At 31.8% G+C, this 19,971-nt stretch overlaps 1 protein-coding gene across 1 annotated transcript in view; it reads right to left on the minus strand.

The window, feature by feature from the left end:
• Window positions 1–19,676, minus strand: part of LOC126779012 (homeobox protein invected-like) — a 68,410-nt gene extending 48,734 nt beyond the window's left edge. Inside the window, exon 1 of the mRNA XM_050502763.1 lies at window positions 19,426–19,676. The gene's annotated coding sequence lies outside the window, so the exon portion shown is untranslated. The remainder of the gene's footprint in view (window positions 1–19,425) is intronic.
• Between the last annotated feature and the right edge of the window lie 295 nt (window positions 19,677–19,971).

The raw sequence follows: 19,971 nt of genomic DNA on the forward strand, positions 1-19,971 counted from the left end.
CCAATAAAATTTTTATGCTACTTTTATTACACGAACAATCGCCATTTTTCTGTCGAAACGACTAGGTTGTTAAAATAAGTCTTATAAAAATTTATTTGTACAATACATTGGTAACAATATTAATGGTTTAATTATTGTAATTAAATAATTTCATAGACAATTCAGTATCGCGTACAACGTCAAATATCAAGATTGTTTGTTCCATGCTTAAGTGATAATGTAATTGTTATTCAATATTTAGTTAAACGTTTCATACAATAGATTTAATGAAACACAGTCACAATAATATAAATATAATTTGTTACAAAAATATAATTAATAACTTATCATCTATGAAAATGTCATAAAACCATCGTGTTACCATTTTACATTTCCCGCCAAGAAGCGCGAACAAATGTCAAGATGACAGATCATATTTTTTTAGATTATTTATAGTGAGCAGATGACGCATTAACGACTACAGACGTTAAACACGGAATGTGCGTTCCGTATAATATTATAACACCATAAAAGTTAAACAATTATTATTGTATTATTTTTTCTGTACTGGTAATACATATAAACATTATTTCTCTTATGAAAGTTGTAGGTGGAAGTTGTGTTAAATAAAATTTTATTTAGAGCCTTTCAATAGGTGTCCTTAGGACTTGTTCCTGAACGAATCTCTTTAATTCCATTCATTTAAAGAGCATAATGATTGTAACACTTAATATGTATTCAATTATATTCTGCTACTAATTTTAATTGCATCATCAATTTCACATATTTACGACACAATTCGTAATTATTGGTCTAATGAAAAGCATTAAGTTCGTCATCTATTAATATCAAATAAAACTACCACTGGTTCAAAAGATTAAGACCTTTAAGGACCCATTGAAATAGGCAATAGGTACTAGGGTAAAATTTTGCTAAAAATGACTCTTGTGATAACGCCTATCCATTTTTTTAAATTAATTAACATAAGACAAAACTAAATTGATTGAAATAATTTAAACCTTTTCTGAGAACGAACAATTTAAATACCTATTTTTCTTTTAATTTTAATATATTTTTTTTTTCAATTATAAAAATACCTATATTAATAAATATATAAGCGATCACAACATTAAATCATGGTTATATATATATATAATTTTGCTTAAAATGATAATGAATGAAAAAAAAAAAATGATGAAATATTCTATTTTTTATATAATCTAATAATAATAATAATAATAATCTACAGGCACAAGGGACATAACATCTTAGTTCCCAAGGTTGGTGGCGCATTGGTGATGTAAGCGATGGTTAACATTTCTTACAATGCCAATGTCTATGGGCGTTGGCCACTTAACATCAGGTGGCCCATATGCTCGCCCATATGCCTTCCTATTCTATAAAAAAAAACGAAAAAAAATGTTATTTTTCTCGTTATATGTCAATTGTAAAATAATATATATTGAAAATATAAATAAATACATAATTGAAAAAATTAATATTTTAATATTTTTTTATTCAACCCATAGTAAGGCAAAGGTTCTAAATCATACAGCCTAGTTTGATGTCGTTTATATACAGAGCGATCCTTGTGTCGTTTTTTATTTACCTCATAATAGGTAAAGATGATCGCTATCATATTCATTTGCAATATTTATTTCTCTTTGTTCAAACAAAGGTGAGGCGTGTATTTTATTACTTAACTTTTAATACAGTTTTACTTGTATTTCAACAGATAATTTATTGTAACGATAAGTATGAATTATTCTTTTATAAAAATCGTTTTTTAAACATCTACATTAATGTTTTTACACACATCTGAGTATCATATACATATATATTTATCTTTATTACATTTTCACTATTTTAAATTCGTTCTATCAATTATTATAATTTTTTTAAAGTAAACAATAATACGTTCAGTAACAATTTTTAAAATGTCAATGTTGTAAAAACGTTCTTAAACCTTAAGTAATATTATAAATATTAAAATCAGTTTGTTTCGCTTTTATGTACTAACTACTGAACCGATCATGATGAAATTTTGTTAGGGGTACAGAAAAGGACATAGGGAAGCGAGCACCTGCCCCCCCCCCCCATCTTATATGGAAACTATTATAGTAATGTATAAACAGAACTCGCTGTTGATTCCTTTTTAATATAGATAATAAAACTGTGTCTTATAAATGCATATCTTAAATATTGATCTATCGCAGATAAAAGTTATACCTTCCTGCTGTTTCATAATACTTTTTGCCCGTAATTCCACTTACGTGAATCATACTTTAAATACTTATCAAACTGTTAGTTTGTTAGTACCGCGTGATATTAATTGATATATATATATTTTAATATTTTTTTTAATATAAAGTAAGCAGCGGTTTTCCCTATAGCCTGAGTAGGCCAGAGCCTAGGGCGATATTTAGGGAGCGAAACAAAACTTAGTGACATTGTTTTTGTACTCGCGTCCTACAACATTTAAAAACTTAAATGTTAGTCCATAGCATGTCGCAAAAAAAAACGTAGTTGGAGGGCGGCAACCTTCCATCCGCCTAGGGCAACCAGCGTATGAAAAACGCCCCTGAAAATAGGCGTACCACCATAGACATTGGTGCTGTAAGAAACATTATACATTCCTTAAACCGTCAATGCGCCACCTTCGGAATTAAGATGATATGTCCCTTGTGCCTGTTAATCACTCGCCCTTCAACACACCAATACTAAGTTTTTGCTGTTTGGTGGTAGAATATCTGATCAATGAGTGGTACCTATCAAGATTTTGTACAAAGTCCTGAAATTTCAACAAGTAAGCAACACATAAAAACTAAAATGTTCCCCAGATTTGAAGCCGCGATTCGATTAATATTGTAACAAAGCTATTAATTTTAAATATGTATAGTTATATTATTATTGTTTTTATTATTATGTATTATATATTTATAACGGCATATTTATGTTTTATAAGTGTCAGGAATGTTTTAAATTATTCTATAATGTGTGTAAATCTCGTTTCTGCCTGTATTTACAATGGTTATATATTTTAATGGTGTATGATTAATCGCGTCATATATGACTATATATATATTAAATGCAACGTTTGTCATTATGTACATTCAATATTGATTTGAAAGTGGTATTTGAGTGAAATGTTAATTAAAGAATCGAAGTTACCGTGTTACTTTTGGGTGAAACGTTTCTGACGAATAAAGGAATTTAGGATATAGTTTGCCTGTAAATATCTCACTGCTGGGCGAAGGCCTCCTCTCCTTATGAAAAGGTTTAGAGTGTATTCCACCACACTGATCCAATATATTCATGGGCCAGAATTTTATCGTTTAATTTTATATCAAGGACATGGTAGTACATTCAGTGGATCTAGTCCGGGTTTGAACCCACTTCCATCGGTTAATATTCACACGTCTCAACCACTGGGCCATCGGCTTTTATAAGAACAGTTTAAAATAACATATTTAAATAGAATATCAATCAAGATGACGTTTAAGAGAAAAAATGAATGTCGCACATACATACTAACACTCAATTTCAAATGATAATGTTTTTTTTTTTATTTAATTGTTAAAGGTGTTGATAGGATTGATCATAAAATTTTATTATTAATACCATATATATAATAGACTATTTACTTAGTATATAAATAAATTGTTAGTCTGCGTTGGATACGGAGAAGAGAAGATTCGAATTCGAAAAAAATATCCAGATTATAAACATGCTCTGTAGCCTAAATTATAGATTTTTATGTATTTATTTATAATAATATATAAGCAAATGGAAAATATAATTGTATGATATTAATTGTAATAAATATTAAGCATATTTTAAATGATGAACGCGCTATCAACCTCGGGAACTAAGATGTTAGGTCCCTGTGCCTGGAAAACTGGAATCTAATCTAGCTCTGTAACTATTCTGTTTGGCGGTAGAATATGTGATAAGAGGGTTTCCCAGACGAGCTAGCCTACGCTACCACCAACTAAATTACTACTCATGATACTCGAATGCATAGAGTTAGTACCTCTTTTATGGGCTATTTAAAGTTTTACACCAGGGTCCGGGTCCCGGAGAACAATAAATTTAAACTTTAAGGCGTTATAAGGCGGTTTTGCCATAGTAAGATAACTATGCTTATAAATGCTACTACAGAACCGAACGACTTACACCAGCAGATGGATTGCGTTTCGGAGAATCTTTTAGTATATAATATTATTATATATCTGCGCTTCGTAATTTCATAGTGATATTTCATATTTCGTGTTCTTGTATCGTATATATATTGATTGTTTTATGTACATATGGTAAATGACTTTACTGATATAAATACGCGTTCGAAACATCATAATATTGTTAATTAAAAATACTGAAAAACAACAATTTTAACACCTTTGTCGCGAAGTCGAAAAAAAAAACTTTACGAAGGAATATTAAAAATGTACGTCGTTTCTCATTAAAAACGAATACAAACAATTTCTAAACTTATTTCAATGTATTAAGGTATGTTTTAGCGGAACATTTCGGTTGTATTAATTAATGCTATTATGGTCATATAGTTGCGTTGAAAAATTACTTACAAGCTGCTGTTTGATCGTTAGCGATAACAAATAATATAGCTTGAATTATTAGGAGGGTGAAATTTATTAAAATTGTATAAATCCTATAGCTGAAACGAACTTCGAAGTTGCTGTTGGCCAGAGTGGCCTCTACAGCGTCACCGGGGGGGTGGGCAAGATGGACTCAGCCGGATGTTGCGAGCCACACGAGGGGCTCAAGAGAGTCGGACGTCCTAAGGGTGCCTCCTGTGAGACCGGACCTCGGCTTAGGACGCCGTTGAAATCGGGAGGGGTTCAAGCGTTTAGTTTTATAAATATTCACTTTGTAGGACTTTGCGCAAGCTCATCTGGGTACCCATTCAGATATTCTTGTGATCCGGTTCGAAGGGTGAGTGAGCCAGTGTAACTACAGGCACAAATGACATATCTTAGTCCTTAAGGCGCATTGGATATTGAAGGAATGGTTAATATTTCTTATAGTACCAATGTTTATGGCGATGGTCTCCAGGCCCATTTGCCCATTTGCCTTCCTATTTAATAAAAAAGTTAATGTATTTCAAATGTAAACATAACTCAATCCCATTGCATTTCATTGAAGGGTTTTTGAGTTAAGGGGTAATAACACACAAACGCTTTCGCTTTACATAACTTCCGATTTAGATGCGATGATATAAATTTCAAGATCAAATTTAATTGCAACGTTACTACTTTTAAACTTTCTAGATGTAACATTTCTTTGAGTAACGTTTAATTACCACATTTATGTGCAATGTTTACATAAACAACGTAAGACTGCAAATTTTATTGACGTAACGCATGAAGCAAAGTTCCTATATGCTTTAGTGAAACGTTTATGACGCATTAATTATCTGTTATTTATATAGTCTGTGGTATTTTTGCAATGTTGTAATATACAAAAAATCTTATATTTATAGAGAAAACTGATACTTATAAAATAGAAAAAAGATAATGAAACAATATATCCGTATTTGTACGTCTGTTAACACGGGACGCATCATTGATTATTTTGTAAAACAATTCAACTGGTACCAATTTTTTATACATATAATTATTACCCGATATAAATAAGAAAGCCTATAAATCTATTGTTTAAGTTAATAAGCTCCATTATACTTATTCCTTACTTATTTTTCGAATGAGAAGTAAGTTTATTTGTTTGTTCCGCTTTGGATAAAAACACCACTTTTTAAGTCTAGAACATTCTAATAAAATGTATATATATAACTTATAGTATATATGTATATAACTTATAGTATTTGTTTTGAAACTAGATAGCGTGATTCAGAAAATCGAATAAATCAATTAACGCCATCTATTGATAAATTTAAAAACTACGATATGTCAAAATTGTACACGCCTTAAACTTGACCACTTTACAGATTATTAGTAAAATTTACATACACGTACAGGCTACAGAAAAAGACATAGGGTACCTTTTATTTCTATCCTCCCTTACGCGCGGGATGAAGCCGAGTCTTTAATACTTAATATTTTTCTGTGGAAAAATTCTCAGTAGTAGCCCGGAGTCTGCACCCGGGAGTCATTCTTCCAGGCATGAAACGCCTGATTTAGAAGACTGCGCTCTTCTAAGTTCACATTTCATTTGCTTAACTAATTATTATGAAATACGATAAAAAAGTGGTCCTTGGTTCAGTGGCTAGATATAAGGCCACAGATCTTTCTAGCAGAAGTTTTTCTAGAAGTTTAGAAGTATTCCACGAAAGCATGTAAAGGTCTTGCGCCGAACTTTTTCCGTCGTGTCGGATTGCCATCCCATCGGATTATGAGAGGGAGGGAATAGAGAGTGCTTCTACGTTTGCGCACACACTTGTGTACATGACCTGTGCATTCGGCTAATCACAAGGAGAGTCCCTTGTGATTAGCCGCCGTGGACGAAATCAGATAGGAGAACATCACATCAAAATAAAAGTATAGAAATTTTATATTATTTCAGTAAGATGGTTTTCATCTGCCGGACATTTTTGTTATTAACGGGACAGTAAAGGGCCAAATGTATGACCTGATAATATGAGTAATTACACATTCATTTTCTATATCCAGTCAGTTATTTGAAATAATAATAATTTATTATATATTTAACATATAAATCATAAACAATTTATATGAAAATACATTTGTTTATTAATATTATTAAAACAAACCTTAGAAAATCATAAATAAGTCTAATGATAACAAACACCGACTTTAATACGTAGTTAAAGATTTTATAGTTATTTAAAGAGAATTTAACCTGTATCGTAAATTATTTTTTATCTGTTTGTCTGATACTATAATGTCCTCCAGACCGATTTCGGCCACGGCGGCCAATCTCAAGAGAGATTAGCCAACTGCGCAGGAGATATTATAGTGCACAAGTGTGTGCGGAAAACAGGTGCACTCTCTATTCCCTAGCTATCATAATCCGATGGGACGGCGATCCGTCACGACCGGAAAGAGATCAGGCGCAGAATCAACGGCTTTACGTGCTTTTCCAGGCACGGGAGTGTACACACTTCCAACCTCCAGACTCCGAGATGCTACTGAGAATTTTCTGTCAGAAAAACCCAATAACTTTTTATCGGCCCGACCTGGGAATTGAACCCAGGACCTCCGAGTCTGCGGCTTTACATCAAGCCACAAGACCAACGAGGCAGTCTGATACTATAAAGTTTTATCAAATTTGTTACATTAATTTTACTTGTAAATAGTCATCATATATTCTACCAAACATTTGTCGCATTGACGTTGTCAGTGATGGTCAACATTTGTGACGATGTCTCTTAGTGGTGACCACTTACGATCAAATGGCGAAAGAGCTACAATAACTCTTACGGTAAAGCTAAAAAAACGAATGTTTCTTCATTAATGGGGGTTTTGAATACACCTCTAATAACTGTGATAAACGCAAAGTTACTTTCAACTTCAGATTACCGGTGCCATTTTTTCTCCATAGAATCTAGCCAGATTCTGAAACGAGTAATCGAAACATTCCATGCACTCTGCCATAACGTTTCCCAAATGCATATTTGAAACGCATGTATATTACATAATACTTTTGTATTTTTTGTAACTTTAATCAAAGTAAATAACGAAATACACAAAACCGGTGTTTTAGCACCATTACAGAAACGAGTTCCGAAAACCGATAAAAAAATATATCTTTAAACCGGTAATAAAATAGTTTCATGTTATCGTTTAATTAAAGTATAAATTAAGCATCGATTTTGACGCGTGAAAAATCGGTTTTATATAGATTTATTGAATTGGTATAGAAACACTCAACTAGCTACGAGCCGCGGTCGCTGTTGAGTTCAATATTTTTTTTTATAATATACTATTTTTTATATAATAGTATACATTTATACTAATATTATAAATGCCAATGTAACTCTGCCTGACTGTTATGCCACTGAACCGATTATGATGGAATTTGGTTTGAAGCAAGCTTAAGGATAAGGCGATAACTAATAATTTCAAAATTTCATTTAGAAATGAATTAATTCAAATCTCATTTAATAAATAACCGCCGGTTGGCGTGGTTGGTGGATGCTTGCCTTTCACGCCGAAGGTTGTGGGTTCGATTCCCACCCAGGACAAATGTTTGTGTGCATGAACATGTCTGTTCGTCCTGAGTCTGGGTGTAATTATCTACAAAAGTATAAGTACAAAAGTATTTACAAAAGAAAAATAGTATATGTAGTATATCAGTTGTCTGGTTTCCATAGTACGAGCTTTGTACAAGCTTAATTTGGGATCAGATGGCCGTGTGTGAAAAATGTCCCAGGATATTATTATTATTATAATTATTATTTTTATAATAAACATTATTCGACACAAGATTACATCTACACTAATCTGTTTGATACGCTTTCACGGCTATATCGCTGAATCGATTTTGATGAAATTTGGTATGAAGCGGATATTCGGGTTTGTACACTATAATATCCCGCGCTAGTCTCTCTTGAGATCAGGACGACATCATCATGATCATCACAGCATCTGTTAATCACTGAGCGCGAAATTAATTATAGATTTACATGAAAATTCATTGGTATTTTTCCGGGCTCTCAGATATCGTCCATATTTAATACACACATAAACACTATGCAAGTTACTCGTGATAATTTCCAGTTCAACACTGATAAGCTTATTAAGCAATTAGATTTCCAAGCAAACAGCTATACTCAATATTGTTGTGTAACGGTTTGGTGGGTGAACCAGTGTAACTACAGGCATAATATATCTTAGTTCTTTTTTTATATTATAGGTAGGCGGAGCAAATTGGCCACCTGATGGTAAGTGGCTACGCCCATAGGCATTGGCATTGTAAGAAATGTTAACCAACCCTTACATCGCCAATGCGCCACCAACCTAGGAAACTAAGATGTTATATCCCTTGTGCCTGTAATTACACTGGCTCACTCACCCTTCAAACCGGAACACAACAATACCAAGTACCGCTGTTTTGCGGTAGAATATTTGATAAGTATGAGAGTATATGAAGTACCACCCGTAACTATCCAGACGAGCTTATACAAAGCTCTACCACTTAAGGAATGGTTAATATTTTTTACAGCGCTAATATCAATGGGCGATGGTGACCATTTACCATCAGGCCCATCTATCCGTTCGCCTTTCTATTATATTAATTTGAAACTCAAAAGTCAAACCGAACCACATACATTTGTGATTGTCCAGTTGTGGGGCATTTAACAAGGTATACATTTTTGCTCAACACGTTAACTGAAATATTTACTAATATTATAAATGAGAAAGTGATTTTGTTTCTATGTTTGTTGCGATTTAACGTATTATATCAACCGATCATCAAGAAATTTTACATGCCATAAAATGCCTCCCCCTCACGAAGTCCCTGGCGGAATAGTATACATATAAACAAAACACTAATGATCTATTACGTGGTTAAGTTTAAAGCGTGTACAATTATGTGACACATGGTAGTTTCTGAATTCATCAATAGATGGCGTTAATTAATTTATTCGATTTTCTGAATCGCACTATCTAGTTTCAAAAAAAATACTAGGAAGTTCATTATACATTTTAATTAAATTTGTAGCTTCTCATTCATATTATTAATAATGTATTAGGGTAAGTCTGTTTTATACATAACAAAGCTTCGGGTGAGAAGTCACCATTTACATAGTGTTAAACTTACTATGTATAGTAAAAATAAATGTATTTCATAAGCAAAGGTTACAGTTTTGCTTTGATGCATTCTTTCAACCATTAAAATCCTGCGTCAGAAGTTTCCAGTCTTCTAAGTTCACATTTCATTTGCTTAAGAAACAATGAAAAACGTTATATGGTGCCATTTTAATATGTATAAGCTATAAGACCGCAGATTTTTCTAGAAGTTTTTCTAGAAGTGTGTACACTCCCGTGCGTCGGAAATCACGTAAAGCCGTTGGTTGCGCCTGAACTCTTTCCGGTCGTGTTGGATTACCGTCCCATCGGATTATAAGACTGAGGGAATTGAGTGCATCTGTGTTGTGTACTATAATATGTCCTGCACAGTTAATCATGAGACTGGCCGCCGTTATCGGTCAGGAGAACATTATTATGAAGTAACGAAACATAAAAGAAATCCGAAGGAGACGTACGCAAGTACATAAAAGCTTATTAAAAAAAACAACGCACAGACAAATGTACAATATTTATGTATTTACATATACCGCTGGACAGTAATTGGTAGATTTATTTAAGTTTTATCGAGAGATATTTATACTGTTATTTTGTTTTTTTTTTTGTTTTTGAACACGAACAAATTAATTTATAGTACGAATAATTAATTACATAAATTTATTGAAGACTAGCCATACCCACGGTCTTGTTAGCTTTGAATTCAGATCGCGAAGAGATCTTCGCGATCTGAATTCAAAGCTAATGTTTTGTGCAAGCTCGTCGAATAAAAATCAAAGGTAGTGTTTTGTGCAAGCTCGTCTGGGTACCACCCACTCATCAGATATTCTACCGCAAGCAGTACTTGGTATTGTTATGTTCCGGGTTGAAAGGTGAGTGAGCCAGTGTCATTTCAGGTACAAAGGACATAGAATCTTAAGTCAAATTGGCTATGTAAGCGATGGTTATGACCAATGCGCTCGTCCGCCTACCTATTCTATAAAAAAAAGATCCTTGAAAATCCATTAATTAATTCAGCATTCTTATCTTAATACGATGGTATTATAATAAACATTTCGATGAGCAATTAGGCATACGAACTTATAACGGTATTAACAATGTCAACTATTAAATTTATTTACAGATAAACCCATCTATATTAAAATATTATAAAGAGATTTGTTTATATGTCATCGGTAAACTCTAAAACTATTAAACCGATTTTAATAATACTTTCACCCTTAGATAGCTGTACAGGAGTAACATAAGCATTGTATTTCAGTAATATTAATATTTCGCTATGTACAATAACAGCCTTTTAATGTTCCAATGCTGGGCTAAGGCCTCCTATCCCTTTTTGAGGAGAAGGTTTAGAGCATATTCCACCACGCTGCTCCAATGCAGGCTGGTAGAATACACATGTGACATAATTTCAATGAAATGAAAATTCAGCGGTGCTTGCCCTGGTTTGAATCCACTATCATCGGTTAAGATTACTCGGCTTCTTTCGCTATGTACATATATATATATGTACTGTTATAGTCACATTCCAAGCGAGCGAAGCTACGGGCACAACTCGCTTACTATATTAACATTATATATTTAAGCAGAAAGTCATTGTTTAACGACGCAAACCGCATTAATAATTATTAAATACATATTCCTCCTAAAGCACTTCATAAAGAGCAAACAATTTACAGAGCAGAGATGAGCAACTGAATTACGTAACAGTTATTGTTATAAACGAATAAGACCCTCGAATATCTTGTTACAAATAACCTCTAGTAGTAACCCGCATTGTACTATCACGAATAACCAAATTATGATTTATTATCCCTATTATTATTATCAGAGCGAACGATTGATTATTTATCTCTTTCAGCAACGGATCAACAGATGTTTTTTTTTTGCTTTAAATCAAAAATTAACTTAATTGAAATTGGCATTTACAAGGACTTTTAAATCGCCATTTTACTATTGAGAGATGTCACCGGTTCGCTATGTAGATTCGTTAAGAACCAGCAAGAAATTCACGTATTTGTATTAATTTATATTTCATCGATTATGTAACAAATTTAATTATATAACATGATTAGGGGGCAATAACAGAATCTATTTATCCCCTATTAATGGATTCGAGCAAAATAAGTAATTATATTGTGTTGAAAATATTTTTTTTGTATTTAATGAGTTTATTTTTTATTAGCTACGTGGCGAACATTTCTATGTTTCAACGTTATTATATTGCGTTCGTGTAAGTGTAAGTTATTTTAACTTAAGTAGATTAAATAAAACCTAAGTGAAAAAAAAACGATTTTTTTTTAAATCAATCAAAATCATCAAAAATAACAATTTTTTTTTTTTTCGAGATTGACAAACGCTGGATTGCACGGAGGCGTCGATATGAAAAGTAAATATGTCGTTATGAAATGAAAATGATAGTAAATAACTAATTCAGTAACAGCCTGTTTATGTCCCACTGCTGGACTAAGGCCTCCTCTCCCTTTTTGGGAAGAAGGTTTGGAGCTTATTCCACCACGCTGCTCCAATGCGGGTTGGTGGAATACACATGTGGCAGAATTTCGATGAAATTAGACACATGCAGGTTTCCTCACGATGTTTTCCTTCACCGAAAAGCACGAGATGAATTATAAACAGAAATTAAGCACATGAAAATTCAGAGGTGCTTGCCCGGGTTTGAAACCACGTTCATCGGTTAACTAATTAGTAATAAGAAAATAAAATATTGCTAGCAAAAAAAATGTGTCAAGTCATATGAAGGTTTTTAATAATGAAATGGTCGTTAGTGATTTAAGCGTTAAGTTCTTTATTATGTACAGATCAAATGTTTAACGTCAGGTATAATTATTTAACATAGTGATTAATTTTTAGATATAACTTTGAAATACGTAATAGAAATATAAATGAAAAGTCGTAAATATATTTAATTAGAGTTTTAATACTTAATGAACGAAATGCGATACAATTTTTGTTTTAATTCTGTCATTAAGGAAAGTACAAAGGCTTAACACCATACAGCCTACACAAACTTTGAAACCACTAGAAGCCTTACGTATAAACTTAGTTAAATACCGATTTCGCTCTTTCCGTCATTATTCGACATTCGAATGAATAAGATACGGCATTGTTTAACTAATTACCCGCTAAGCAACTTTTACAAAGCCGTAGGTTTGCCTTTTTTAACTTAATTTAAGAATAATTTTAAAACATAATTTTGAAAGAAAAAACAGTCTTTTGAATCAATCTGAAATAAAAACAGCCTCATACTCTATCATAATTGATTGATTTTATTAAAGGTAAATAAAGCAGAATAATATTTCATGAATGTCATAAGAATAAAACCTTAGAACAAACATACTTGTTTTTAAGATTTAATGTTGGCTGTATACAAAAATGTGATATTTAGCGTCGAACGTGTCTTTATAAAGAACCTAGACATGCTAGCGCCATCTAGTGAAGCGTGATGAAACTATTACCAAAATCATTCAGGATCGTCAATACAAATAATGCCATTAGAATAAATTAAATATAAAATAAGTACCATAAACATTAATTATTGATTTATAATGTTAATTTTTTTTATTATGTCATCTATATGGACACACATTTTTTTTGTTTTTAAATCAATACATCGCATTAACGCTTTATTCGTAATAAAAGTCACTGGTTTTAAATTTATTCAAGCATACAAAAAACATAAAACAATATGAAACAACACAAAAGCCGTGTGAGGAGTTCTTATTGTTACAAGCAATCACTTACAAAAGAAAGGTGTACTTGAATCATAAAAAAATAAATAAAAACTTTTTACACACAAATGAAACAATACCTTTGCCTCGCAGTAAAAAAAAATGATATGATACGAAAATTAATATTAGAAAAAAAAACTATTTAATTCCACATAATTATATTGTATGTACTTCTTATATGCTGTAATAAATTTTTATACCCACACATGTAATTTTAACTAATTATAAGTTTGTATTTCATTAAATTCATTATTTTTGATTAATTATAGCGTTTGTTTAATTATATTTTAGAGGCTTAGAATTTTACTCCGTGCAATCAGTAAGTAGTATTCAGTAACAGCCTGTTAATGTCCCACTGCTGGGGTAAGGCCTCCTCTCCCTTTTGAGGAGAAGTTTTGGAGCTTATTCCACCACGCTGCTCCAATGCGGGTTGGTAGAATACACATGTGGCAGGATTTCAATGAAATTAGACACATGCAGGTTTCCTCACGATGTTTTCCTTCACCGTCAAGCACGAGATGAATTATAAACACAAATTAAGCACATGGAAATTCAGTGGTGCTTGCCCGGGTTTAAACCCACGATCATCGGTTAAGATTCACGCGTTCGAACCACTGGACCATCTCGTGCAATATAATATCATTATTTAATTACAGGGTATGTTTGTTTGTTTGTTACTGATTATAAATTTACGTATAAATATCATTTTGTCACATAGAATGTACTCTACAAAACGCCAGATAATTCTTTAAAACATACGACAAACAGTAACTTGGTATGATGAAAACGGGGAAAATAAAAAAGTGTTTTAATAAAAATATTGTACTATTGTAATCTATACAAATTTAATTGTAATTTTGTCACGGCTGGCTATTCGTATTTTCATTATTTAATGCTTATTTTTAACTACATTTTTACGTGTTCCATAAATAGCGTTATGATAAAATTGCTACGTGAAAAAACCCACTATTCCATAACTAAATACTGGATTCAGACACCTATCTACAGCTTTTTCATTCGTGTTAATAACTAACATAGCTATTTTAGGTAAATATGTGAATTAAATTTGAATTTCTTTATTCAATATATAATTATACCGGTAGGTCCGTTTACTATTTGTACCAAAATTATATAGGCCAAGGTATGATCTTATATATTTTTTTTTATTTATTGTTTTCCTAATAAATCTCATACATTCTAAATTATTTAGTCCGAAAGGGAGAGTATGACATTATTTTTTGACATAATATAAAAAAGCGTGTATATGAACTACATGTATATATATATATATATATATACATGTAATATATATATATATATATATATATATATATATATATATATATATATATATACAGCTAATGGAATAAATAGATAGATAGATAATGCGTTAATACAGAAAACGTTTTCTAACATTGTATTTGACGACGCGATGTTTCTAAAAAACGTCACGTTTAAGTCGTAATAATGAAATGTTATCATTATAATGTTATAATATGAATAAAAACTGGGTTAAACATTGGTTTTTCCCGTAATTTTATATATGTGTAAGTTATGCGTGGCTTACGAATTTATTTTACTATCAAACATTTTATTTTCATTTGTGACAAATTTGACGAAAGCATATATTTGTTTTTTTTTTTTTTTTGACAAATACAGGAGGAGGAAAATGTGCTGTTTTGTTCATGAAACTTATCTATTTATATAACTGAATATGTGGTTTAGTGGCTAGATATATATTTGTACGTAATATATATTATATGAATAGGTATACATGCCCGAACTTAAAGATTTGAGGCTCTCCACTCGAAAGTGTAGAGTAAAATTAAATTATTTTTGGTTGGGTTGCCCTTCGTCTAGGGGGGCCTAGGTCGGAGCCTTATAGGTCTAGGCATAAATCCGGGACTGTATGATAATAAACGAAAACCATTATCGCTTTTTTATCGATACTAAACTTCAGTTTAACAATTAATATTATAACAACGATTTGTTTGTTTGTAATCGATAAACTCTGAAAATAATTAAATGATTTTAATAATTCATTCACTTACTATTTTATCCAGAAGTAACATAAGCTATTTCGCCGGTTATTCTCGGTAGAATCTACATTCCAAACCGGTAGCTTTACATTTAATTCAATACCGTACCATGTATATGTACCATGAGCCAAAAGTACCTCTATAAGATACTTGAATAAAGAATGATTTGATTTACAAGCCTCAACCTGAATATAACTTTACTGGTGGTAGGGCTTTGCGCAAGCTCGTCTGGGTAGGTACCACCCACTCACCAGATATTCTAGCGCAAAACAGCAGTACTTGGTATTGTTGTGTGGTAGAGCCAGTGTAATTACAGGCACAAGGGACATAACATCGTAGTTCCCAAGGTTGGAGGCGCATTGGCGATGTAAGCGATGGTTAACATTTCTTACAATGATAATGTCTATGGGCGTTTGTGACCACTTACCATCAAGTGGCCCTTACTCATGCGCCTATACTGTAAAAAAACAACGCGAGCAAAATCGCGTATGTCGTTAGTCTGTATTAATATTTCACGGCTAAACCGCTGAACCGATTTTGATAAAATTTTGTATGATAGCTTGAAACCCCAGGAAGAACGTAGGCAATTTTTATATGTCCCACCAGCCCCCAACACGCGGGCGAAAACTCCTTATGTATTTTTACATGACAAATATATATCGGTTAATATTTGTATTTCTTTTAAATTATTACTTAAACAGAATATTTTATTATATGTGACGTGTTTAAACAAGTGTTGAGTTTTAATTATTATCGACAATTAACACAAAAATGTTTAATAAATTAATTTAATTTACAGAGAAATTCGTAAATCATTTATTATTTCCCTAAATATATAAAAATTGTCAGTTCGTTTGTATGTTATCAGAATATATAATATTAATGAAAATTTATTAAAAATATAATTACAATCGTCCATAAATAATATAATTATTAAATTATTTTGTAATTATTTGTCAAATTAAGCATTAATACCATATTAAGTTTGTATGAAATTATAATTTACAATTTTGTCCTCTGATAATTCGGACCTTGTTTCCCATGACAAGATCCCACTTTCCATCCATTTGGATCGCCACGTAACGTACATCATAAACGCAGTTTTCTCATTATAATTTTTGTATAACAAACAGTATTTATAAAATATTTAGTTTATAAATATAAAATAAAACACTAAAATAGTCGAGCAATATGTTGAATCTCTTATTAAAGACTGTATGCCTATTCAGTCTGCCATTTTCCCATTATTAACAATTAAAAAAAAAAGAAGTAACTACGAACAAGATTTGCACATAATTCGTAACAAAGGAACACGTGTTTTTAAACAAACACGTACATTATTGGTAAATGATTAATTAATTATTTGTTGAAAACACAGTGTCGATTTGGATTCTATCTGAATAATATTTGTTAGCACAAGTGTTACAATACTTTGATAATATACTTTTAAGGCGTATAACCGTCGGTAGCAGTAAAAAAAAACTATGATAATTGGGAGGTAAGTTATTCCCGTTCACACTGGTTCAAACTGGTTTGCACTGGTTCATACTGAAATTATATCGTTTGTGACATTTGTATTTCTATGTGAGTGAGGAAACTTTAGTCTGTTGTCTGTGTAATTATGAATTGAACACAAATATCGTTAGAGATATTATTAGTGCACATGTGTGTGTGAGAAACACAGATACACTATTACCGAACTCTCATAATCAGATGAAACAGCGATACGATCTAAGATCAAATAAAGTATTTACTCAATTTAGGCACTTTCAGACTCCGGGAAATTATACCCAATAACTTTTTACTGGCCCGACCTGGGTTTCCAAGGGTGTCGGGATCTGCAGCCTTATAATCAGCTACTAGATCAACGAGACAAATAAATTATTAATTCTAGAAGAATCTGTGCAAGTCTTATCTTTCACAGACCAGGTACAGGATTAACGGGTTCACGTGCTTTCCGAGACTCCGGCGTGACACTGAACTATATGTCAAACTCTGGGTATTTATTGAGAATTCTTAAGAAATTATTAATTATTTTAAGAGTATCATAACGTAGAGTCTTGATATATAGTACGTATGTACACTTTTTCCAGTATTTTTCGTTGTGTCTTTTTTTTTTTTTGGGAACTTTGAATGCTCTGTAGTTTGGATTTCTTTGGTATCCTGTGATACTATATCGGTCAGATATTTTTTTTCTTTCGTATTTTATATATGAATTCTAGGTATTTTCTCTCATAGTTTATTTAAAGATATATATATGTGCCATTTTGTATGTACATAATCCCATTGCTGTATACTTATGAAAGAAATCATATCTGTCGTTTCATGTGGTGGTAGGGCTTTGTGCAAGCTCGTCTGGGTAGGTACCACCCACTCATCAGATATTCTACCGCAAAACAGCAATACTTGGTATTGTTGTGTTCCGGTTTGAAGGGTGAGTGAGCCAGTGTAATTACAGGCACAAGGGACATAAAATCTTAGTTCCCAAGGTTGGTGGCGCATTGGATATGTAAGCGATGGTTGACATTTCTTACAATGCTAATGTCTAAGAGCGTTGGTGACCACTTACCATCAGGTGGCCCATATGCTCGTCCGCCTTCCTATTCAATAAAAAAAAAAAAAAAAAAATGTTTACCTATACATTTACCGATATATTTTCATTGGCTATCGAAATTGTAATTACCTAATGGAAAATCAAATTCTACCCCCATGTTAATCTGTTTTATTATTTCTCATCGAATAATCGTAATAATGATTTTATAAGCTAAAAACTTATAATCAATTAAAGTTCAAATGAAAAGCCGGTCTTGAGTTAACCTACTCTAAAATGGGAGGAGGCCGTAGATCAGTAGTCGGATAGTTACAGGCTTTTATTACTTTTATTAGTAAACGTGAAACGCGTGGTTTTTATAAACGTCTTAGACATGAGTACAAAAAGTTTCAAAATCGAAATGAACCTAGAACCCATTATTAAGAAACGCAAATTTATCTACTGTACCAAAAGGGAGTAGCCAGTTTTAAAATATTTGTTCATTTCAACATGATATTTTTTCAATAACTTTAATAAATCACAATCATTTTTTTTTTCAAGATTCACTAGACAACCGGATTTCCTGTGGAGCTAGTGCCAACTCCTACACGTATGGCTACGCCTATGACTCTAAAATAGCGCTTTAGTATTCAAGTGTAATTAATATCAGAGAATCGATTATGTTGTCTTTCGTTATATCGTCGTCACACTATTTTAAAATGTTTCGTTATTTTTTTAAAAACGAATGCGTTCTATAAAAATAAAATTTATAATCAACACGAATTTTATATTCGAATTGTATATTAAAACAAATAAAAATCATAAAAATTAAAAAAATGAATGCGCTCTTAAAAAATTAAATTTATTGTTAAAATAATAATTATGAATTACAATATCATTAAAATATTTTTTTTATTATAATCATATTTATGTGCTTATTTCTTGCAGTTTGCATTATATTTAATATAGATATACTGTAAATCTATTTTTTTATTTATTATTCCAATTAGTTTTGTATATTGAAAGTGGATTTAAGGCGGAAATCCGGCAATCTGTAACATAGCTGGGTTGTAAAGTTCTAAGACTATTTTACCTTGATCCTAATTATATATTATTAATATAAGAACATTTTTAATCTCAATAATTCGCTCCGTTTCGATAAATATTAAAAAATATCAATAGGACACTTTAATTGAAATAGGTACTTGATTTTTATAATTTATTTTTATATGGATTTTTTGAATAATGCTACCGTAAACAATCTTTTCCACAGAATAAGTTGAAATATAAAATGTGCGTCACATAAAAATCATCAACTCTAGATATAAATTTATCAATAAATTATTATATAGAATACATATTTAATTAATACATAAACATACCTCATAAAATAATCCAGCAAATATCACTAGCACGACATTATTAAAAAAACCTTTTTAAAGGCAGTACGTAAAAAACCCACTCACACACGCACAGTCTCGCATTTTAAACTGTCATAAAAAAGCGCGCGAACCGCACAGATTAAAACTCAGGTGACGAATTTTTGACGAACATAACACGAAGGAGTTTTTAATTATTGTGACAATTTTTGACAGTTCAATCAAAAGAGGTTTTATTATGGAACGTTGTGTGAACTGCGAAAGCCAGTATAGACTGGCGAATAAGACTTCACCCCCACCACCTAAAGGCGTGGCTTCACGGACCCGCTTGAGAGGCGGAGCGATTTTTTCCTTGCCTATTTTATATTCAGAAATTCACTGTTTTATTTTTCGGTTACGTTTATTATATTGTAATGTTTGTTTGTTTGTACGTTTTAAATGTCGTTTCGTCATTGTGGATTGACGGGCTGTATGATGTGTGTCCGTCTTAATTTAGTGACTTTTATATTTTTATTTTTATATAGATATATGCTGTCAACGATTGTGCCT

Source organism: Nymphalis io, chromosome 28 (assembly GCF_905147045.1).
Source record: "Nymphalis io chromosome 28, ilAglIoxx1.1, whole genome shotgun sequence".
NCBI classification, from domain to species: domain Eukaryota; kingdom Metazoa; phylum Arthropoda; class Insecta; order Lepidoptera; family Nymphalidae; genus Nymphalis; species Nymphalis io.